The following is a 25,416-nucleotide window of genomic DNA, read 5'->3' as shown; positions in this document are numbered from 1 at the left end:
TTAAAATAAAATCTTATTTTTCAGTTTTTTTATGCCGATTATAACATCCTTGTTCTGTAAGCTATAAATCAGAGGGTTCAACATGGGAATCACAAGACTATAAAACAGTGAGGTCATTTTGTCCTGATCTAGAGAGTAGGAAGAACTTGGGTGGAAATACATGAATAACATAGTTCCCTGGAAAATGGAAACTGCTGTTAAGTGGGAGGTGCAGGTGGAGAAAGCTTTGAGCCTCTCCTCAGCAGAGCGGTTCTTTAAGACTGATAATACGATATAACAATAAGAGATAAGAACTCCTGAAATGGTGCTCAGTTCAATAAAACCAAAGATGGTGAATATCGCTCGCTCATTGACCTGTGTATCTGAGCAAGATAATAATAGGAGAGGGGGGACATCACAGTGGAAATGATTAATCTCATGAGACCCACAGAACCATAAGAGGAATGTTAATGTCGTATGTGTCAAAGCATCTGCCATTGCCACCAGGTAAACCCCAGCCAGCAATTGGGAGCAAACCTTGCTGGACATGTCTACTTCGTAGAGCAGAGGGTTGCTGATGGCCTTGTACTAGTGGAAGGCCATCACTGCCAGCAGCATGCACTCAGCATCTGTAAAGATGCAGAAGGTGAAGAACTGCAGGGCACAGCCAACAAAGGGAACTGATTTATTCTTGGCAAAGAAGTCCACCAGCATCTTAGGCCCAACTACAGTGGAATAGCAAAAGTCAGCCAAAGAAAGGTGGCTTAGGAAAATGTACATAGGAGTGTGAAGGTAGGAATCCATTCTGATGAAAGTAATCATTCCAAGATTTTCAACGAAAATAATGAGATAACCAGCTAGAAATGCAGTGAATAGAACCACTCTAATCCCAGGGTTATTGGTAATTCTCAAGAGAAGGAATTCAGTTGGTGATGAGCAGTTTCCAGTACTCATTCCTCTTTGCTCTTTTCAAAAACTATTATAAATCAAGCAAGATAATGACAAATTAGGGATTGGTCTGCATATCCCAAAGTGTTATTAGGAAGTAGAAAATTAATTCTTTATATTAACTGCTTTCTCCACCCTCAGAAAATAATCCAGACACATGTCTCTTTTAAAGAGACATTACCATTAAAAAAAATAATAAACTAAAACATGCCTGAATGTATGTTGACCTGCTTTAATTCTAAGTTTACTTACACATAATTCCTGAGATCACTTTCCTTGGCCACTGTCATCGGTTTCTCAGGCAGTACATTTGAATGAACAAAAGCTGATTCCAGATCCAAAATAATATGAAATATATATCAATGTTAGACAGAAAAGCCCAAAGATAAAAGACTAAACATTTCATATGCTTAACAACTAGAGTCACACTTACTAAATTATTCAAGAATTGTAATTGATTTTAGCCCTGAAAATGATATTGCATATAAGATGATATAGTGAAAATTGTTCTAGTATACTTGTTAGTGTAGTAGTTGTGTGTAGTTAGTGTCTAGTGTTTACTGAAAAATCAAATGTGTTTTATTGATCTACTCTATCACTGGTTTTCCAGGACTTTTGCAATCTCTTTGAATAACCCCTCTTGTTCCTAAGGACAAATCCCTTAAAAAGCCAAATAAATGAAACCAAGAGAGTAAGAACCACAGATTTTAACAAATACATACTTGCATATCCTTGGCTTTTAATTTAACGTGTTCATTAAAATGAATAGTAAGGACAAGCAATTCTTTGTTAGATATACAGCTTCTGTTTCTTTGTGTTTTTATTTATATGTATATATCCAAAAATATGCATGTATCTGTGTATATACAAAAATTGGAATTAGAAGTCTGCTGTTCATGTAGACTTAAATATAGTATGTGGTCTACATGGCCTAGAATTTACTTATGTTGAAGTTTGTATTGTAGTATATTGTTATTTTAATAAAACAAACATATCTTATAAGCACCATATCACTGAGAGCTATTTTTAAAAAGAAAATGTTTATTTATGAATTGTGATTAAAATATGAAGAAATAAAATATTTATACACTATATACAAATTACAAATTAAGTCAAACTCTCACAGGATTAACAATAAAATATCATGGGACATTAGATTTATAGATTATGCTTAGCTGATATAAAATCAGATATAAAATCCTTCATTTACATATTTCCCATATTTGATTCTTCATTTTTCCAATGAAAATAAAAATTTTAGTTTTCATTATTATTTAAAAAGAGTCCTTCAGAAACCTACCTGAGATGAGAAAGCTTTCTTTCCTTATCCCTGGTAAATGAACAATATGCAGATCACATTTTATTTTCACCTAGTGATTGTAGGGATTTAATCTTGAATGGTTGCTTTCATTGTTTTCTGCTCTTCAATCATAATTAAATACATTTTTGACCCAGAATTTTCCCCAGAGAATACTGCAATAAGTTTATCAAAGACTGAAATTTTACTTCTTTTCCCTTGTGACACTTCCTTACTACTACTCTTCAGGTGAAAAAAGACTAGAGACAGAATGAAATCTCATTGTGTGAGTATGATGTTCTCATATTTTTCAAACCTATCCCAATGCTGTGAGGGGATTACATGGCAACAGAATCATAACTCCTAGAGGCATATTTAGGTATTATAATAACAAGTATGAAAAATAGAATTATGATGTAGAAAGTTAGCTACACTACTAACTTTGTCAACAAAGTCACTATACTGTATTATTTGGACAACAATACTTTTCATCTGTCATTGGTTGACATGATATCATTTAGAGAAATTGATAAGGGAAGTAAATGAGAGTTAATTAGACACTTTAGGATATAACAAAGCCTTTCATGATATATTTCACAATTCTATAGAATTCCAGTTCAGAACAACCAACTAGAGCTATATTCTATTTCAGTATAAATTCCCTAAAATATTTCCACATATTGCAGCTTGAGCCCTATGAATGCAGAAATATGAAAATTACAATCAATCTGAGTGGTATTTTTGGTCATTCTTTTATGGGACTCTAATTTTCTTTCTCTTTACTTCACACCTATTATATCTAACAATAGAGGACAATATGAAACTCAGATAAGTCTTTAAATGCTGCAATCAAGTGAATATATGTGATGGAGATGCGTTAATTGAACCCATAGTTTGCATGCTTTAAATTATTGCTAATCTACCACTATTTCACTTTGTTTATACCTTAATATAAAGAAATAGCATTTTTGCTAGTTTGAGATAAAGATAACTATATAGGGAGATTCCTTGTGTTGTTTCCATGCTTATGTGTGTTACAACCCAAACTGGTTCATCTCTACCAGACCTCTTCACTACTTCATAGTCCCTTTCCCAAAATGGCCTCTGCCAGTTTAAGAATGTTATATTTGCTCCTATACAATAAGTATACCTATTACATCCAAGATTTTGGTTTCCTTCCCTTTCCCTATCCTTCCTGTGCAGCATCTCCTCTTAGTGTGTGACCCATGTCCAATACTATTAGTGCATTTGTTTTAGGTCTATAATCCACATACGAGGGAGAACATGTGATTTTTGGACTTCTGAGTCTTACTAACTTTGCTTAAGATTATGTTCTCCAGTCCCATCCATTTACCTGAGAATGACAAAATTTCATTCTTCTCTGTGGCTAAATAAAATCTCATTGTGTGTAAATACCACATTTTCTTAATTCATTCATTGGTAGTGGGGCATCTTGGCTTTTTTTATAGCTTGCTATTGTGAATAGTGTTGCAATATACATTGGTGTGCAGGTCCTTTGTAGTAACCTGAGTCACAATCCTTCTGGTATATCCCTGGGAGTGGGATTGCTGGATAATATGGCAGATCTATTCTGACTACCATAATGCTAACTGGTAAGATTATGCAATAAATTTCTTTTTTTATTGCTGTGTTCAGTGGCCATACCTTTTGGCATTTACAGAAGTTCTTACAATACATCAAATATACATAATTCATACCCTCTGCCACTCTCCTATATCTCCCCATTAATGCAATAGTTTCAACAGGTGTCATTTTTCCATTTACATACATGCATAATACATTATTGCACTAAATTCACCCTCCCATTCCCTTTCGCAATCTTCTGCCCCCTCCTATTGGTATCAACTCCCCCAGACTGTACCTGTTTCTCCCTCCTGTTCTTGTAAGTGAAAAAAAAACGAGATTTTTGTTTGTTTTAGATAGCTATACAGGGAGTTTCCTTGTGACATTGCTTTAGCTATTTGTGATCTTTGTGTTTCCAAATGAATGTTGAGTTAGATTTTTCAATCTCTGTGATGAATGTCATTGGGATTTTGTTGGGAATTGCATTGAATATGTAGATTGCTTTTGGTAGTGTAGCCATTTTTACAATGTTGATTCTGCCAGTCCTACAGCATGGGAGATCATTCCACCTTTTTTATTATTCTTCAAAGTTTTCTTCAGGATTGTAGCTCTCCTTGTGTAAAGCTCATTCACATCCTTTGTTAAGTATATTCCTAGAGATCTGATTTTTTTTTTTTGAGTCTATTGCAAAAGGAAATGTTTTCTTACATTCTTTCTCAATCTGTTCATTGTTGGTATATAGAAAATTTTGTAAGTTGATTTTGTATCCTGCTACTTTGCTGAAGCTGCTTATGGTGCCTAGGAGTTTTGGGGTGGAATTTTTTCATGCCTTTAAGGAATGAGATCATGTCATCTGTGAATAAGGAAAGTTTAACTACTTCTTTACCTTTCTGTGTTCCTTTTATTTCTTCTTCTTGTTTTGTTGCTCTGGCTAGGAATTCCAGGACAATGTCAAATAGGAGTGGAGAGAGTGAGCACCCTTGTCTCCTACCTGACTTTAGGGGAAATGGTTCTAGTTTTTGGCCCATTACATATGATGTTGGCTATAGGTTTGTCATATGTAGCCTTTCTAATGTTTTGGTACATTCCTTCTATTCCTAGTTTCCTGAGAAATTGTACCATGAAATGGTGTTGAATCTTTATTGAAGGCTTTTTCTGCATCTGTTGAGATAATCAAGTGGTTTTTGTCTTTGTTTCTATTGATGTGTTGTATTACATTTAATTATTTGCATATGTTGAATCATCCCTTCATCCCTTGGATAAAGCTGACTTGGTCATATCATATCTTTCTGATATGCTGTTGGAATTGGTTTGTCACTATTTTATTGAGGACATTTGCAGTGATGTTCATTAAGGAGGTTAATCTACAGTTCTCTTTCTTGGATGTGTCCTTGTCTGGTTTGGGGATGAGGGTAATACAGGCTTCATAGAATGAATTAGGCAGTATTCCTTCCCTTTTTATTTTGTGGAAAAATTTATGGAATGTTGGTATAAGTTTTCTTTAAATGTCTGATAGAATTCAGCAGAGAATCCATCAGGTCCTGGACTTTCTTTTTTCGGGAGACTCTTTATTGCTACTTCAATTTCATTGCATGTTATATATCTGTTTAAGTAGTTAATATCCTCTTGGTTCAGTTTTGGATGGTCATAACTATCTAGAAATTTGTCCATTTCTTCAAGATTTTCAAATTTACTGGAATATATGTTCTCAAAGTAGTTTCTGATGATTTCCTGGGTTTCCTTGGTGTTTGTTGTTATCTCCCCTTTTGCATTTCTGATTTTACTGATTTGGGTTTTTTCCCTCCTATTTTACTCAGATTTGCCAAGGGGCTGTCAATCTTGTTTATTTTTTTCAAAGAATCACCTTTTTTGTTTCATTGATTCTTTGTACGTTGTGTGTGTGTGTGTGTGTGTGTGTGTGTGTGTGTGTGTGTGTGTCATTAATTTTGGCCCTTATTTTTATTACTTCTCTCTCTCTGCTTGTTTTGGGTTTTTCTTATACTTGTATTTCTAGGAGTTTGAGATGTAGCATTAGGTTGTTTATTTGAGATCTTTCTATCCTTAAATTTTATTTTTTTTCTTTTAAAATCTTTTTTAAATTTTATTTTATTATTCTTTTATTCACATGTGCATACATTGTTTGGGTCATTTCTCCACCCTGCACCCCTCCTCCACCCTCTCCCCCCTCCACACCTCAGTTCCAGGCTGGCCCTATTCTGCCTTTATCAATAGTTTTGTTGAAGAAAAGATACAAGTCTAATAAGGAAGACAAAGTATTTTTGCTAGTTGAGTTGAGGATAGCTATACAGAAATATTCCTAGCATTGCTTTCATGTACACGTGTTATAATCCATGTTGATTCATCTCTAACTGATCTTTACCCTGGTCACTGATCCATTTCTCATGATTACCTCTGTTGCTTTAAGTTTTCTCTATTAGCTCCTCTGGAGTGGAGACATCAAATGCTTTCATGTTTTGGGTTTTCTACCTATTTCTATATCACCCGTATGTGCTCTCCCCTTGTCATGTGGTCCCAGTTCAACCACATTGCTTCATTTGCCCTAGATCTAAAGTCCGCATATGAGGGAGAAAATACTATTTTTGGTCTTCTGAGCTTGGCTGACCTTGCTCAGAATGATGTTGTCCAGTTCCATCCTTTTACCTGCAAATAATAAGATTTCATTCTTCTTCATGGCCTAGTAAAATCCATTGTGTACAAGTACCACATTTTCTTGATCCATTCATCAATATGGGCATCTTGGTTGTTTCCATAACTCAGCTATTGTAAATAGCGCTACAATAAACATGGGTGTGCAGTTGCTGCTGGAGTAATCTGAGTTACATTCCTTTGGGTATATCCCCAGGAGTGAAATTGCTGGATCATATGGCAGGTCTATGTTTAGATTTTTAAGAAGTCTCCAAATTTTTTTCCAGAGTGGTTGTACCAGCTTGCATTCCCACCAGAAGTGGATTAGGGTTCCTTTTTCCCTGCATTCTCGCCAACACATGTTGGTGGTGGTGTTTTTGATGATGGCTATTCTAACAGGGGTGAGGTAGAATCTTAGTGTGGTTTTGATTTGCATTTCCTTTATAGCTAGAGATGGTGAGCATTTTTTAATGTGCTTTTTTGCCAGTTGAATTTCTTCTTTTGAGAAAGTTCTAGTAAGTTCAGTTGCCCATTTTTTAATTGGTTCATTGATTTTAGGAGAGTTTAGTTTCTTAAGTTCCCTGTATATTCTGGTTATCAGTCCCTTGTCTGATGTATAGCTAGCAAACGTTTTCCCCCACTCGGTGGGTGGTCTCTTCAGTTTAGAGACCATTTCTTTTGTTGTGAAGAAGCTTTTTAATTTTATGAAGTCCCATTTGTCCATACTTTCTCTTAGTTGCTGGGCTGCTGGGGTTCTATTGAGGAAGTCCTTGCCTATACCTGTATACTTCTAGAGTGTTTCCTGCTCCTTCCTATAGCAACTTCAGTTTCAGGCCTGATATTTGGGTCCTTGATCCATTTTGAGTTGATACTAGTACAGGGTGATAGACATGGATTTAGTTTCAGTTACTTGCAGATGGATTATCACTTTTTCCAGGACATTTGTTTAAGAGGCTATCTTTTCTCCATTGTATGTTTTTGGCACCTTTGCCAAAAATGAAGTGGGTATAGTTATATGGATTATTATCTGGGTCCTCTATTCTGTTCCACTGGTCTTTATGTCTGTTTTTGTGCCAGTACCAGGCTGTTTTTATTGCTATTGCTTTGTAATATAGTTTGAAGTTGGGTATTGTGATACCTCCAGCATTGCTTTTTTTTGCTGAGTATTGCTTTGGCTATTCCTGGTCTCTTGTGTTTCCAAATGAACTTTAAAGTAGATTTTGCAATCTCTGTGATGTAAGTCATTGGGATTTCAATGGGAATTGCATTAAACATGTAGATTGCTTTCGGTAGTATAGCCATTTTTACTATGTTGATTCTACTGATCCATGAGCATTTGAGGTCTTTCCATCTTCTGTAGTCATCCTCAATCTATTTCTTCAGGAGTTTATAATTCTCCTTGGAGAGTTCAGTCACATCTTTTCTTAAATTTACTCCTAGATATTTGATTTTTTTTTTTTGAGGCTATTGTGAATGGAATTGTTTCCATCTACTCCTTCTCAGTTTGGGTCTTTAAGGTATAGGATCCTATCATCTGCAAGTAAGGAGATTTTGACAGTTTTTTTACCTATTTGTATTCCTTTTATTTCTTCTTCTTGGCTAATTGCTCTGACTAGGTATTCCAGTACCATATTGAATAAGAATGGGGATAATAGGCACCCTTGTCTCATTCATAATTTCAGGGGAAATGGTTTCAGTTTTTCACCATTAAGTAGGATGTTGGCTGTAGGTTTGTCATAAATAGCCTTTACAATGATGAGGTACATTCCTTCTATTCCTAGTTCTCTTACAGCTTTTATCAAATTTGTGTATGTTTAATGATCCCTGCATTCCTGAGATGAAGCCGTCTTGGTCATGGTATATGATCTTTCTGATGTGTTGTTGGATTTGGTTTCCCACTATTTTATTGAGGATTTTTGCATCGATATTCATTAAGGAAATTGGCCTATAATTCTCCTATATGGAGGTGTCTTTGTCTGGTTTTGGGATGAGATTAATATTGGCTTCATAGAATGAGTTAGGTAATGTTCCTTCCCTTTCTATTTTGTTGAACAGTTTAAGGAGAGTTGGTATTATTTCTTCTTTAAAAGTCTGATAGCATTCAGCAGTGAATCCATCGGATCCTGGACTTTTCTTTTTTAGGAGACTCTTGATTGCTGCTTCAATTTCTTTTTGTGTTATAGATCTATTCAGGTGATTGATATCTTCTTGGTTCAGTCTTGGGTGGTTGTAAATTTCTAGAAATCTGTCCATTTCTTCAAGATTTTCAAATTTATTAGAATATAAGCTCTCAAAGAAGTCTATGATGATTTCCTGGATTTCCATGGTGTTTGTTGTTTTCTCCCTTTATATTTCTGATTTCACTGATTTGGGTTTTTTCTCTCCTCATTTTAGTCAGATTTGCCAGGGGTCTGTCAATATTATTTATTTTTTTCAAAGAACAAGCTTTTTGTTTCATTGATTCTTTGTATGGTTTTTTTGGTTTCTATTTCATTGATTTCAGCCCTTATCTTAATTATTTCTTTCTTTCTGCTTATTTTGGAATTTGCTTATTCTTGTTTTTCGAGGAGTTTGAGTTGTAGTATTAGGTCATTGATTTGAGATATTTCTATCTTTTTAATACATGCAGTCATGGGTATAAACTTTCCTCTTAGGACTGCCTTTGCTGTGTCTCATAGGCTCTGACAGGTTGTGTTTTCATTTTCATTGACTTCCAGGAACATTTTAATTTCCTCTTTTACTTCATCAACGACCCACTGATCATTGAGCAATGTGTTATTCAGCTTCCAATTGTTTGCATGTTTTTTACTGCTATTTTTTTTGTTGACTTTTAATTTTAATGCATTGTGATTAGATAGAATGCATGGGACTATTTCTATTTTCTTATATTTGCTGAGGCTTGCTTTGTGCCCTAAGATATGATCAGTTTTGGAGAAGATTCCATGGGCTGCTGAGAAGAATGTGTATTGTGCAGAAGTTGGATGAAATATTCTGTAGACATCATCTAGGTCTATTTGATCTATGGTATGATTTAGTTCTAGGATTTCTTTATTGATTTTTTGTTTGGATGACCTATCTATTGGTGAAAGGGGAGTATTAAGGTCCCCCATTATCACTGTGTTGAAGTTTATATATGTTTTTAGGTCCTTCAGAGTATGAAATTGTGTGCATGAAGTTGGGTGCATATAGGTTGATAATCGTTATTTCCTTTTGGTGTATTTCCCCTTTTATTAGTATGGAGTGTCCTTCTTTATCTTATTTGACCAAAGTAGGTTTGAAATCTATTTTATCTGAGATAAGTATTGCTACTCCAGCCTGTTTTCAGGGACCACTGGCTTGATAAATCTTCCAGCCTTTCACTTTCAGCCAGTGCTTATTTCTGTTGATAAGGTGGGTCTCCTGTATGCAGCAGATTGTTGGATCTTCCTTTTTAATCCAGTTTGCCAGTTGTGTCTTTTGATGGGGGAATTTAATCCATTAACATTCAGTGTTAGTATTGATAAGTACATGGTGGTCCTTGTCATGTGGTTGTCTTTGTTGATTAAGAATTTGATTATATGTAGCTCAATCAATGTTACTCTTTACTTTCTTGCCTTTTCTTCTCTTGTGGTTTGGTATTGTCTGCCCTTTCATAGTTTTGTTTGCTTTCACTTTCTGTGTGCAGAATTCCTTGGAGAATCTTTTGTAGTGTTGGCTTGCTGGTCATGTATTGTTTTAATTTCTGCTTATCATGTAAGACATTAATTGTTCCATCTATTTTGAATGATAGTTTTGCTGAGTAAAGTATCCTAGGATTAAAGTTATTTTCATTCAGTGCTTGGGAGATCTCACCCCATGCTCTTCTTGCTTTTAATGTTGCTGTTGAGAAGTCTGCTGTGATTTTGATGGGTTTACCTTTGTGTGTTATTTTTTTTTTCTGTCTTACAGACTTCCATATTCTTTCTTTAGTCTCTATACTTGTTGTTTTAATGATAATATGTTGTGAGGTAGCTCTATTTTGGTCAGGTCTGTTTGAATACCTGGAGGCTTCCTGTATCTGAATGGGCATAGTTTTCTCTAGGTTTCAGAAATTTTCTGTTATTATTTCACTGAATATATCATGCATTCCTTTTGGTTGCACCTCTTCTCCTTCTTCAATGCCCATGATTCTCAGGTTTTGTCTTTTAATGGAATTAGTGAGATCTTGCATTTTCTTTTCTCTGTTCTTGAGTTGTTTATCTAATAGTTCTTCAGTTTTTCCTTTTATTGACATTTCATCTTCACATTCTGAGATTCTGTCTTCTGTTTGTTCTGTTCTGCTGGAATGGCCTTCCATTTTGTTTTGTATTACTGTTTCATTCTGTTTCCTGAGGTTTTCCAAATCATGGGTTACTTTTTTAATACTGTCAATTTTCCCCTTAATTCACTTATCTCTCTTCTTATGGTAATCTTTGTTTCAGTTTAGTGTTTGTTTAAGGCTCCTATGATTTCATTTATTTGTTTCTGTGTTTTCTGATATTCTTGAGTTTTGTTGTCTTGGAATTTCTTGAGTGCGTCCTGTACATTTTGGTTGACTATGTCTTGTAGAATCTCTATGACATTCTCGTTAATTACTTGTAGAATTTCCTCATTCAGGGTGTTTTTGTGGTCTTCGTTGGGTTCCTTGGTGTAGTTTATCTTTGTTTTGTTGGTGTCTGGGTCTGTGTATCCATTTTCTTCATTTCACTCTAATTCCTTTACTACTTTATTTTTTGTGGGGAAAATTACTTCTATCACTTTTTGTTCTTCTCATATTTCCACTAGGTACCATTTCTGTCCCTGGAGTATGTATAATTTGGTATTAGCAGGGTTACAATATTAATACTAACAAAATCATGAGAGAAGGAAAACAAAAAGAAAGAGAAGAAAAGATAAAAAGGAAGAGAGAAGAGAGGAAAATAATAATAAATAAATAAAAATGGGAGAGACGGTGGGTGATCAAAGAGCAAAACAGGATGCCAAACCCTTAAAGAAGGGAGAAAGAAAAAAAATCACCAGTTCTGGAACAGTAGGATTGCAGACTTAGTTGTTTTTAGTTCTTTAGTGTCCAGTCCAGTCTGTGTGTGTCTCTTAGGCATGCTTGGACCCCTCTAGTGGCAGCCTGAGCAGGAGCCTGGTGGAGTGCTTATCTGGGAAAGCTGTAGAGCTGGGGCTGGCTCTGCCCCAGCGGCAGGGTTCCTGGCAGGCTGATGGATGTGGCTGTCTAGTGCCAGGCTGATGCCTGTTCCAGAGGGGTGGGGCTCTAGTTTTCCACATGGAGCTGCAGCCAGGCAGGGCTTCATAGGTACAGGGAATCCAAGGAGTGGTGGTCCGATTGTCCTGCCTAGCTGGGGTTCAGCAGGGCCTGAAGGGTGGTGGGCTTGGAGGAGGGGGCTGGCATCCTGGCAAGCTATGGGACCAGCTCCAGGCTGGGGTCTGGCACAGACTGGTGGTGGGGATCTCAGTGGTCCTGGATACGGCACCGAGGGGCAGGTATTCCAGCATTGTGTGGGTCCGGAGGCTGGAGGCCAGTGTGGCTGAGGGGTGAGAATCCCGCAGTGTGTGGGTCTGGCACAGGGCTGTGGCCTGGCACAGCCCAAAGGGTGGAGAGCCTGGCAGAACAGAGCAGCAGCTCTGCAGACCTCAGTCAGATCTGTCTTCAGCTTCTTCGCAGTGTCTCTGGGTCAGGAGCTCATGAGGTCTGCAGCTCTGTCTCCATCTCCATCTTGGATCTCCTCCTCTATCCTTTTAATATATGCACTCATGTCTGTAATCTTTCTTCTTAGGATTGCCTTTGCTGTGTTCCATATGTTCTGATAGGTTGTGTTTTCATTTTCATTAAATTTCAGAAACTTTTAGATTTCCTCTCTTATTTTGTCCATGATCCACTGATCATTGAGCAATTTCTTTTTTAGCCTCCAATTATCTGCATATTTTCTGTTGCTGCTTTTCAGTTCTAGTTTTAATGCATTGTGGTCAGGTAGAATGTATGGGGTTATTTGAATTTTCTTACTTTTTTTAATCTTAATTTTTTCTTTTCTTTTTTGTTATTTTGATATCTAAGATAGCATATGAGATTTTCTTAGTATCCATACATTTTATCTACTCTCTTAAAGGTCATAGTGTTTGATTGTGTGTATTTGTGTTTTTGTATGTCACATTCCACACAATCATTTAATTTTTTATTACAAGTTTTTTCTTAAGATATATTCATAATAGAGGAGGGGGATCATAGTGACACTTCTGCTTAGACTTATATTGAATATTATTTACATTGCCCCCATCATCTCTCCCCTTTACCCCCCTCCTCACCCAATTTAAAACAATTGAAAGAAGCTTTTAGTTCTGTTTCATACAGATATGTAAAATCCATCAACCATATACTGACTGTCACCTTAATCTCCTTCCTTTACCTTCTCCCTCCAGTACCCCACACACGCTGTGCCTATTTTATAGTCCTGTTTTTTATTATTCCTATATTAGTTGATGTTCAAAACAATGTCTGAATATATATGCCCACTGTGGGTGTGCATTGCTTTATTCTGTTCAATCCCTTCAAATACTCTCCCTTACCCCTCTACCTCCCACCCCCTGTTTTTCAACAGTTTTCAATACACATCCTTATATCCTCTACTTTTACATCTTATGGTATGCAATATTACTGATGCTCTATCATTCTCTTTTCCTTTCCCCTTTCTCTGAGTTCCATAAAGTAGTTCCACTGTTACAGACATGTTTGTATATGATAATGCTTGTTTTTGTGTATATGTTTATCTTTGAATCTATCTTCCACATATGAGAGAAAACACTTGTATTTTGTTTCTGATCCTGGCTAACTTTGCTTAGTATGATGTCCTCCAATTGCATCTATTTATCATCAAACCTCATGTTCTCATTCCTTGTGGCTTAGTAATACTCCACTGAGTGTATATATCACAATTTCATGATCCATTCATCAGTTGTAGGGCATCAGAGTTGTTTCCAGAGCTTTGCTATTGTGAATAGTGCTGTGATGAACATCAGTGTTCAGGTGGCTCTATTGTATTCTCTTTTAGTTCTTTTGGTAGATGCCCAGATGTTGCATCTCTGTATCGTATGGCAGTTTTATCTCTAGTTTTTTTGAGGGATCTCCAAACTGCTTATCATAGTGGTTATACTAATTTGCAGTCCCACCAGCAGCATATAATGGTTCTTTTTTTTTTTGCCACATCCTCACCAGCATTTGTTGTTGTTACTACCCTTGATTCTGGCCATTCTAACTGGGGTGAGATGAAATCTCAGTGTTGTTTAGGCAATCATTCAGTTTTATTGACATCTGATAAGTACACAAAAATGTGTTACCTGGCATTTTATTTTATACCTTCTTTATTTTTCCATTGTGTGTCATACATGGTGCTAGTGCCCTGGATTACAGAGATGAAATGTTCATTTCTTGATTAAAGATGCCTACATTCCCATATTGGATATTGATTTAAGAAACAAGGTAATATTAAATAATGATTTAAAAGAGTGATTGTGAATAACGACCCTATAAACAAGGTTGAGATTTGGGAAGAAGGAAAGTTTCCCAGAAATAGTAATGGAGGGGTTGAGGATGATTGATGATTTCATTACAAAGTGGTATGCTGTTAGGGTCCTTTCTTTCTATTTCTTTATTTGTGAGTATTTACAGTACTGCTAATTGAAATTAGGGCATTGTCCTTGTGCTCTACCATTTTAGACAAACCCTAAAATAGTACTTTGCTTTTCAATTTATTTTTCTGTTAGGTATCATTCTTTTTCTTAGACCAGTATTAGACCATGAACCTCCTACTTTCACCTTTGTAGAAGTTGAGATTACATGTAAGTACCACCATGCGTGGTCTTGTCAGGATCCCTTTAATTGTTCTTTACATCTTAACCTGATTTACCTTCCAAATGGCATAGTCATTACTTTCACACCACTTCTCTAATTGTCAAACGCTCTTCCTAGAAAACTTCCTCTCCCAAACTTGCATCATTTTAAATCTGGAATTTAATAACTGCATCTAATCTAGGCTTCCTCTTGCACACTGAATTTAGATATGTTGCCCTGGATTTTATCCTATAGTCTTTTATTTCATTATTGTTGTGATGCCCATTTGAATTACTCAGTACCCATCTAACATCTATTACATCCATTAGAATATAAAATTCATTTGAAATACACTACTGTATTTGCCTTATAATATAAGCCACATAAATATATGAAAAGAAGCAATTAGTACAAAAAAATAATCCCAGTATAATTGAAACAATTCATTTGAAATACACTACTGTATTTGCCTTATAATATAAGCCACATAAATTTATGAAAAGAAGCAATTAGTACAAAAAAATTCTTAGTATAATTGAAACAAGTGTAATAATAAAGAAAATTTGGCACAATTGGAAAAATCAGGAGCTTTTTCCATGAATTACTATACATCATTTCAAGACAAATAGTGAAACATAACATCATTGAATATCTGCAACATTTCCTTCTGATTAGACACTTGTACAATTGTACATTTTACTAAACTGTGAAACACAATGTTGTTTATTATATGTCTTATTGTATATTTTTGTGAAAACAACAACCTGCTATTAAAAAGACTATAAACAGATAGCTTACCATGGGATTTGTCAGGATGTAATGCACTGATGTAATTTTGTTTTCATCTAGAGAGTTGGATTAATATCATAGCTCTCTGGAAAATTCAAACTGCAAGTAAATGGGATGTACAGATGGAGAAAGCTTTGAACATCACCTCAACAGACCAGATCTTTAAGGTTGATAAAATGATATAACAACAAAAAACAAGAAATCCTGAAATGGTGCTCAGTGTATTGAAAACAAAAGTTTTATAATAACAGCTCATTGACTTATATGTCAGTACATAAAAGGAAAAAAGAGGAAGAAAATAAAGGAAGAAATAATCTCATTATACCCACAGACATATAAAGGGAATATCAATGTCTTATGTTTTAAATCATCTGCCATTCCCATGAAGTAATTACAAGCAGGAAACACACTCTGCTGGACACATGATCTGTATAGAACAAAGGGTTGTTTATGGCCTGGTACCTGGAAAAGGCCATCCTTGCCAGCTGTAGACACAAAATCTGAAAAGACAAAAAAGAACAAAGATAGTAGAGCCCAGCCAAGAAAAGGAGTTGATTCCTTTTAGCCAAGATGTTCACCATTATCCTAGGTCTGACTAAAGTGCAATAGAAGAGGTCACAGGAAGAGAGGGGGAAAAGGAAAAAGTATATCAAGCGATTAAACATGAGAGAACACTCTAATTAAAAAGACCATTCCAACTTTTCACATAATAGTAAAGAATTAAACAGGAGAAACATAGTGAAAAGGGTCAGTTTGACATCTGTGTCATTAGTAATTCCCAAGAAAATGAATTCACTGAAAAAAGACCAATTTCTTCTGTCTTCTTTTCCTCATGTATACTTTTAAAAATGTGCTCAAGAGATGATAAATGATTATAAATACATATTTCGTTTTTATGCAAATCAACAAAATGCCTGTAAACCAGATCATAATTTGTTTTTGCAATTTTCCTTTTTCCACTCAGAAAACTCCGGTTATTCTTCACCCTTCAAAGAAAAATTATATGTGTTTGCCAATAATTTTTTTAAAAAATCTAAAATAGCATTTGAGATTTTTCAAGTGAAATTTAAGTATCACTTATGAGGTATGCAACATTGTATATCTTCTTTAATTTTTAGGGTTTCCTTTACTTTAGGAAATATATTTTCTTTCTACCTAAATGTTATTAAATCTTCAATTAATCTGTAGGGCAACACCAGACATAGAGGAATTAGACTGTGAGTAAAATATTAGGCATTTTCTTTACCTAATTTATCTGAACATTTTTCTAATCAGAAAATGATTGCAATTATCATGATCCTCAAATTCATGATTGATTTAAGAGGTCATTAAAGACAATGAACATATCATTGAATAGCACAAATTAAAACCATTAATCAGCTGATCTTGGACAATTTAGTGTTTAATATTTGATGAAATATGAAATAATTATTATTTTCATTGTACTCAAGAAATATAACATGTTTCTCCCACAAAGACCATTGCCTATTTGGAAGAGTAGTCTGGAGACAAAAGATTTGTTTTCTAAGATATTCAAAGAGCAATGATAAACTAGAAATAGAAAAAGTGTAATTAAACTCATATATTGCCTTATATCAGATTTTAAGAGCACATTTAAAGTTAACAAATGAAAACAAGATAAGGGACAATAGATATTTCAGAGGTGTATGGACTTTTCTTTTTGAGAAGTCTAAATATGAATATATATAATATGTATGTATTTATTTGTGATTCTCAATTAAAATATGAGAAGTGCAGAGTGGGGGATGGATGGATGTTGGGGGTTGTTTGTTTCTTTGGCCTGAGTACAATGGTATGTAATTTATATGGAGCTCAATTTTCACATCTTTTTACTTGCAATGGTGTATTGGTTATCCATTAACTAAAGAAAGAAACCTCTTAAATTTGCATATATTCTTACAAAATAATAAAATGAGTAAAGGCTTGTTCATGAACCTAAATTCAAATAACATAAGTAAAATATTATGTGGTGGGTACTTATAAGTTCAGTCAGAGCTTTCTGGTTCTAAGAAGAAAAGATCACTTTTGAAAATTTGGCTTCAGAAATTGTTGAACTGAGTAAGCTAGAATAAAAAGATCCATTTACAAATCACTAATTTGTCCCCAAAAAACTTTTTTTCACTGATATTTTTTAATTTGGAAATTCAGAAACTTGTCTCATGTAAGCATGTCCTTGGGAAATCCATGCTAGTCATATGACATTTTCTTAGACAAGATAGCATTTGGGACTTAAATGTCTGAAGAGGTTTCCCTGAGGGCTTGGAATTACAAACATGATTAACTACATTAATAGTTTATGATTTTCCACTGGGAATACATGAACATCTTAAGTAAAATCTGAGCTTAAATCTTGAATATAGACACTAAATGGATCTATGTCAAAATGAAAACTAAAAAATTAATTTTACACTGTACAATGCATAAAATATAAATATACTTTATACTGAAAAATATTATCTTTACCATACTTGCCTACATGAAATAGAGGCTAATTGAACCCAACCCAGTATGTAAACACTACCAATTCCTACTGTTTGTTTTCTTTAAAAATATCTTTTACCCTCATACTTGATTATTACTACATTTGGATTATATAGCTGATGCACTATGAAATTCACACTTTTAACATAAGCATTTCTTATCTTTATAGCATATTCACTATGTTCTATAGCATTTACCCTGTCTACTTGTAGAATATTAACAACCTCACACTCAGTAGTAATCACTCTGCTTTCTCCCCCTCCTCAATCTTTGTCAAATGTCAATCTACATTCTGAATATATGTATTCACCAGTTCTTATTATTAAACATAAACACAGCTATTTGGTATGCACCCTTTTGTGGCAATGTTTCACTTATGATAATGCAATCAAATCTATCCATGTTGTAGCAAGTTTCAGAACCTCTTTCCCTTTCATGGTATCTCATTTTATGGTTATCACATCTTTAGTCTATTCATACATCAATTAAAGGACATCTGGGTTTCTTCTTCTTTTTTACTATTCTGTGTGATAGTTCTATGAACATTCACATGAATGGAAACTTAAAAGGTGACTTTTTTCACCATCCATTGTCATATTATCATAAACCAACAACATGTTATCCATCCACATTTCACTGATTTTATGACTATGTCAAATTCCCTTACTTCAGCACTCTCATTAATAATTATGATTGACTAAAACATGTAAGTACTTCCCTACCACTGAATAGACCATTGAAACAGGCAAAAGCACGCATGAATCTCAAAATAATTGTGGCAAGTGGAAGAGCTTTCTCCACTTATATTGAGAAGACATAGTGTACAATTTCACTTTTGCAAAATTGTATACAATGAAAACTAATGTATAGTGGAAAGGTGCTTATCATTGGTTGACTGAAGTGGGATAAGAAAGAAAGATGAAAAAATGGCACAGCAAAATGTTTGGGGGGTAACTGAGATACTTAATATTTGATTCTGGGGATTGTTTAAGGGTAGATGCCAATAAGAAATTTAAAAGTGGAAAATACCCTAGTGAATTGCATTTAATATCTTAATATTCCTCACATCATCTCATGCCATTCTCTCCATGAAAACTGTGAAAGCACAGAATCCTCATTTCCAGACTTAATTGTTTGACTAAGTACCTCTTTAGTATTTCAGTGATTTAAAAGAATTCAAATTTTCTTTTGCCTTTCCCTTACCATAAACAATGGGTCTAGATCACTCACAAATTTTCCAATGTTAAAATGTTGTGAACACATCTCAACAGCAAAACATGAAGAACTAATACATTCAGAATTGATATGTGATTATAGATATATTCAGTTGTTTCACTATTACTCGCCATAGGTATCAATGACATCATGCTATATACTTTACATTTATTCAATAAAATTTATATTTTAAAAATACATTGCAAAGAGTATACTTAAGTTGCATTAATAGAGACCAGGTGTGATCTTTCAGAAACTTTTGGATTCCATTTACAATATTCAAAAAAGAACAATGTAAAATAGTAATAACGAGGATAATACTGATATGGTCATATTTATTTTCAGAGTTATAACTGACTAAAAGCTATTAAAGATTTATCATCATCTATCTTCCAGTTTTTACTCTGGTGAGGTAAAAATAAAATATGTTGACAATTGAACAATGATGCAATTATGTTCTCTTAATGGTTTTATACTCTCTATTAAGAATGTGTGATAACAGAATAGTAGATTAGTGATATGTACAAAATGTAAAAAAGCTTAAGAGAAGAATAGCCACTCAAATTCTGATATTGATTTGTACATAATATATTTTTGGTACTAATTAAACAGTAACATAAGTAACCTGTGGCACTTATTAGGAAGAATTGATATACATGGATACTTATGTGCCAACACATCATTCTGTATGATACATTTAAATGAAGTGGGAGAAGGTTGTTTTGTATTTGCCACAGTATTTTGCTTTTTTTTCTTTTCTCCTTTTATTTTATCATTTTTACATTTACTTACATGTGTATACCTCCCCTATCCCTTCTCAACTCCCCCGCTTCTGGGCTGAACCTGTTCCGTCCTCTTATTCTCCGATTTTGTTGAAGAGAAAGAATAATAGATAATGAGAAAGACATGTCATTTTTGCTAGTTACTGTTTCCAGACACTTGTGTATTGCAACCCTTTTCACAACTTTCTGATCCCCTTCTCACTTTATTCACTCATCTACAGGGAGTACATCAACCACATTCAAGTTATAGGTTTCCTTACCGTTCCCTATTTCTCCAATACATGTTCTCCCCTTCATGTGTGAGCCATGTCCAATAATATTACTGCATTTGTTTTGGGTCTATAATCCATGTAAGAGGGGGAACATGAGATTTTTGGCCTTGTTAGCCTGTCTATTCACTTAAGATGATGTTCTCTACTTCCATCCATTTAGTTGTGAATGATAAAATTTCATTCTTCCTTGTGGCTGAGTAAAATTCCATTGTGTATAAATACCACATTTTATTAATCCATTTGTTGGTTGTGGGGCATTTTGGCTATTTCCATAGTATGGCTATTGTAAATAGTTCTGTAATAAACATGGGTGTGCATGTGCTTTTGTAAAAACATAAGTCGCATTCTTTTGGGTATATCCCTAGGAGTGGTATTACTGGATCATATGGTAGATTTATGTTTAGTTTTCCAAGGTGCCTCCATATTGTTTTCCAAAGTAGTTGTACTAGCTTACATTCCCACAGCAGTGTATGATGGTTCCCTCATCCTCACCAACATTTGTTGGTGGTGGTGTTCTTCATACTATCTATTCTAACAGGAGAGAGGTAAAATCTTAGTATGGTTTTGATTTGCATTTCCTTTATGGCTAGGGATGGGGAGCATATTTTCATGAGTGTTTTGGCCATTTGGATTTCTTCCTTTGGAAAAGTTCCGTTCAGTTCAGTTGCCCACTTCTTTATTGCTTCATTGATTTGGGGAGGTTTAGTATTCTCAGCTCTCTGTATATTCTGGTTATCCGTCCTTTGTCAGACGTATAGCTGGCAAATATATTCTCCCACTCTGTGTGGTCTCTTCAGTTTAGAGACCATTTCTTTTGTTGTGCAGAAGCTTTTTAATTTTATGAAGTCCCATTTGTCCATCCCTTCTCTTAGTTGCAGAGCTGCTGGCGTTCTGTTGATGAAGTCCTTGCCTATACCTATTACTTCCAAAGTATTTCCTGCTCTTTCTTCTACTAACTTCAGAGTTTTGTGTCTGATATTAAGGTCCTTGATCCATTTTGAGTTGATACTAGTACAGGGTGATAAACATGGTACTAGTTTCAGCTTTCTGCAGGAAGATAACCAGTTTTCCAAGCAACATTTGTTGAAGAGGTTGTCTTTTCTCCATCGTATGCTTTTGGTACCTTTGTCAAAAATAAGATGGGTAGAGCTGTGTGGATTCATATCCAAATCTCTTTATTATTCTACTGGTCTTCATACTTGGTTTTTTGCCAGTACTATGCTGTTTTTATTGCTATGGCTCTCTTGTGTAGTTTGTGATATTGTGATGCATCTAGTTTTGCTCTTTTTGCTGAATATTCGTGGTCTTTTATGATTCCAAATGAACTTTATGGCAGATTTTTCAATCTCTGTGATGAATGTCACTGGAATTTTGATGGGTATTGCATTGAACATGTAGATTGCTCTTGGTACTGTAGTCGTGTATACTATGTTGGTTCTGCCAATCCTGGAGCATGGGAGATCTGTCCATTTTCTGTATTCTTCCTCCATCTCTTTCTTCAGTGGTTTGTAGTTCTCCATATAGAGGTCATTTATATCCTTCATTAAATTTACTCATAGGTATTTGATTTTTTTTTTGAAGTTTTGTAAATGAAAATGTTTTTCTATATTTTTTCTCAATTTGTTCATTTTTGTTGTATGGAAAAACTACTAATTTTTGTTAGTTTATTTTTTATCCTGCTATATTGCTGAAGCTGTTTATGTTGTCTAGAAGTTTTTGGGTAGAGTTTTTTTGGGTCTTTGAGGCATAGGATCATGTTGTCTGCAAATAAGGATATTTTGGCTGTTTCTTTACCTATTTGTATTCCTTTTATTTCTTTCTCTTACCTTATTGCTCTGGCTAGTAATTCCAGGACTATGTTGAATAGGAGTGGGAAGAGTGGACACCATTCTCTCATTTCTGAGTTTATGGAGAATGGTTTCAATTTTTATTCATTAAGTGTGATGTTGGCTATAGGTTTGTCATATATACACTTTTTAATGTTAAGGTACATTCCATCTATTCCTAGTTTTCTTAGAGCTTTTATCATGAAGTGGTGTTTTGTCTTATCAAAGGCTTTTTCTACATTTGCTGAGATGGTCATATAATTTTTGTCTTTGCTTCTATTAATGTGCTGTATTACATTTAATGATTTGTATATGTGGAACCATCCCTACATCTCTGGGATGATGCTGTCTTGTTCATGGTGAATGATCTTTGTGATATGTTGTTGGAATTGGTTTGACATTATTTTATTGAGTATTTTTCCATCAATAATCATTAATTATATTGATGTGGAATTCTGCTTTTTGGATATGTTCTGGTCCAGTTTTGGGAGGAGAGTAATACTGGCTGCATAGAATGATTTAAGCAGTGTTCTTTCAGGATTCTGTTTGCTAAAAACATTTAAGAATTATTTGTATTACTTCTTCTTTGAAGATCTGGTAGAATTCAGCTGAGAATCCGTTAGGTCCTGGATATTTCTTTTGGGGAGTCTCTTTATGATGCTTTAATTTCATTATACATTATAGATCTGGTTAGTTGGTTAATATCTTCTTGGCTCAGTTTTGGAATATCATAAATATCTAGAAATTTGTCCATTTCTTCAAGATTTTCTAATTTATTAGAATATAGGTTTTCAAGGTAACCTCTGATGATTCCCTGGATTTCTGTGGTGTTTGTTGTTATATCCCCTTTTATGTTTCCGATTTTACTAATTTTGGGTCTTTTCCCTCCTCATTTTAATCAGATTTGTCAGGGGCTTGTCAATCTTGCATATTTTTTTCAAATATCAAAGAACCAGCTTTTTGTTTCATTGATTCTTTGTTTTGTTCTGTTTTTTTCTTTTGGTGTCTAATTCATTAATTTTGGACCTTATTTTTTATTATTTCTCTCCTTCTGCTTGTTTTGGGTTCTGCTTGTTCTTGGTTTTCTAGGAGTTTAAGATGTAGCATTAGGTTGTTTATATGAGATCTTTCTGTCCTTTTAATATAAGCACTCATGATTATAAACTTTCCTCTTAGGACTGCCTTTGCTTTGTCCCATAGGCTCTGGTTGGTTATGTTTTTATTTGTATTAGTTTCCAGGAGGCTTGATTCTCTCTCTCTTATTTCTACTATTACCTACTAAGTATTGACCAATGCATTATTCAGCCTCCAATTGTTTGTGTGTTTTCTGTTGTTGTTTTGTTATTGAGTTCTAGTTTCAGTGCATTGTTGTCAGATAGAATGTGGTGGGTTATTTCTATTTTCTATTTTCTTATATTTGATGAGGTTTGCTTTGTGTCCTAAGATATGATCTACTTTAGGGAAAGTTCCATGGGCTGCTGAGAAGAATGTATATTGTGTTATTGTTGGATGAAATATTCTGTAGACATCAGTTAGGTCCATTTGATTTATGGTGTCATTTAGTTCTGGGATTTCTTTGTTGATGCTGTGTTTGGATGATCTACCTATTAGTGATTGAAGAGTATTAAGTCTCCCACTATCACTGTTTTAGAGTCAACATGTGCTTTTAATTCCTTTAGTGTATGTTTGATGAAGTTGGGTGCACTAACATTGGATGCATATAAGAGGATAATTGTCACTTCCTTTCGATGTATTGTCCATTTCATTATTATGAAGTTAACTTCATTGTCTCATTTGACCAATGTAAGGTTGAAGCCTATTTGTCTGATGTAAGTACTGCTATTTTGCCTGTTTCTGGGGGTCATGGACATAGTAAATCTTCTTCTAGCCTTTCACTCTAAGTCAGTGCTTATTTCTGTCAATAAGATGGGTCTCTTGTAAACAACAGATTGTCAGATCTTCCTTTTTAATCCAGTATGCCAAATGGTGTCTTTTGATCGAGGACTTGAGTCCATGGACATTTAGTGCTAATATTAATAGTTTTGTGGTGATTTGTGCCATTTAGTTGTTTTTGCTGTTTAAGTATTTGATTGTGTGCAGTTGAATCAATGCTACTTTCTGATTACTTGTCTTTTCTTCTCCTGTAGTTTGATGCTTCCCATCCTTTCATGGTTTTGTTTGTGTTTATCTTCTGTGTGCAGAATTCTTTGTAGAGTCTTCTGTAATGGTGGTTTTGTGGTTATATACTGTTTTACTTTCATTTATCATGGAAGATTTGTATTGCTCTATCAATTTTGAGCAATGTGTTGATGAGTAGAATATCCTAGGGTTGAAGTTATTTTCATTCAGTGCCCGAAATACCTCTCTCCATGCCTTTCTTGATTTTAAGATTTCTGTTGAGAAACCTGCTGTTATTTTAATGGGTTTACACTTATATGTTTTTTTTTCTTTTTTACAGTCTGTGACATTCTCTGATCTCTGTGCTTGTTGGTTTTAATGATAGTATTCCATGGGGAGGGTCTATTTTGATCAAGTCTATTTGGTGTCCTAGAGGCTTCTTGTACCTGAATGGGAAACTTTTGTGAGATCTGGGAAATTTTCTGTAATTGTTTTATTGAATATATTATGTATCCTTTTGGCTTGCACCTCTTTCCCTTCAAAGACCATGATTCTCAGGTTTGACCTTTTGATGTAGTTGTTGAGTTCTTGTATATTCCTTTCACAGCTTTTGAATTGTCTGACTAGATTTCTTATTTTCTTTCTTTAATTTCTATTTTATCTTTGAGCTCTGAGAGTCTGTCTTCCACTTGTTCTAGTCTGCTTGAAGGGTCTTCCACTGTGTTTTTTATTTGACTAAAGGAGCTTTTTATTTCCAGGATTTCTACATGATTCTTCCTTTTGAAGTTTTCCATATTTTTGTTCAACTCCTCTTTTATAATTTGTTCAATTCCTCTTTAATTCATTTATCTCTGTTTTTATAATGTTCTTTCATGTTGGTTGAGATCCTCTCTGAGTTCCTTCATTTGTTTCTGTATCATTTCATGTTCTTTGTTTTTAGTGTCTTGAAATTTCTTGAGTCCATCATGTACATTCTGGTTAAACATGTGTAATATCTTCTCCATGAATTTCTCAGAGATTTCTTCTTTGAGGGTTTTTTGTGGACATAATTTGGTTCCTTAGTTACATTTTTCATTGGTTTGTTGAGATCAGGAACTGGGTATCCATTTTTTTCATTACTTACTGAATTCTGTATTGAATGATTTTTTTTTTTTTGAGAAGTGTGGTTTCCATCCCTTTTCCTTTTTCTCATTGTTCCACTTGGTGCTGTGTAACATTATTTATAGTAGGCTAGTGGGATTTGATTGCTTAATTTCTTCACAGATTTTATTTTTGTGTTGTGACTGACTTTGTTATTAGCTAGATTAATATCCTTTATCTGACCCTGGTCTGGAGGTGCAATTGAGCATAACAAGTTCACAGGTTTAATGCCAGACCAGTTGCTAATGTATTAGATAGAAAATCCCTTGATGAAATTATCTGTAAACTGTTGGTGTTGGGGGGATAATGGTTATTAGGCTAGTTATAGAATTTGGGAAATTGGCAAATGTGGCATTAAAAAGGGGGGGCAGAAAAAAGTGTGGATGGGTGGACTAAGAGGTGTTGTGACTGCTGGGTTTTGTGGCTCTTGTGTATATTTGGGTATATTTCTGTTGTTGAAGTAGAGGGTGTTTTTGGCAGAGATTGC

At 34.6% G+C, this 25,416-nt stretch overlaps 1 pseudogene; it reads right to left on the bottom strand.

Annotated features, from left to right (window-relative positions):
* Positions 1 to 933, bottom strand: LOC109676605 (olfactory receptor 5W2-like; annotated as a pseudogene).
* Positions 934 to 25,416: the final 24,483 nt, after the last annotated feature.

This window comes from Castor canadensis, chromosome 1, assembly GCF_047511655.1.
Source record: "Castor canadensis chromosome 1, mCasCan1.hap1v2, whole genome shotgun sequence".
In the NCBI taxonomy this organism is placed as follows: domain Eukaryota; kingdom Metazoa; phylum Chordata; class Mammalia; order Rodentia; family Castoridae; genus Castor; species Castor canadensis.
Note: the sequence above shows the minus strand (reverse complement) of the source record. Positions and strands in the feature narration are given on the sequence as shown.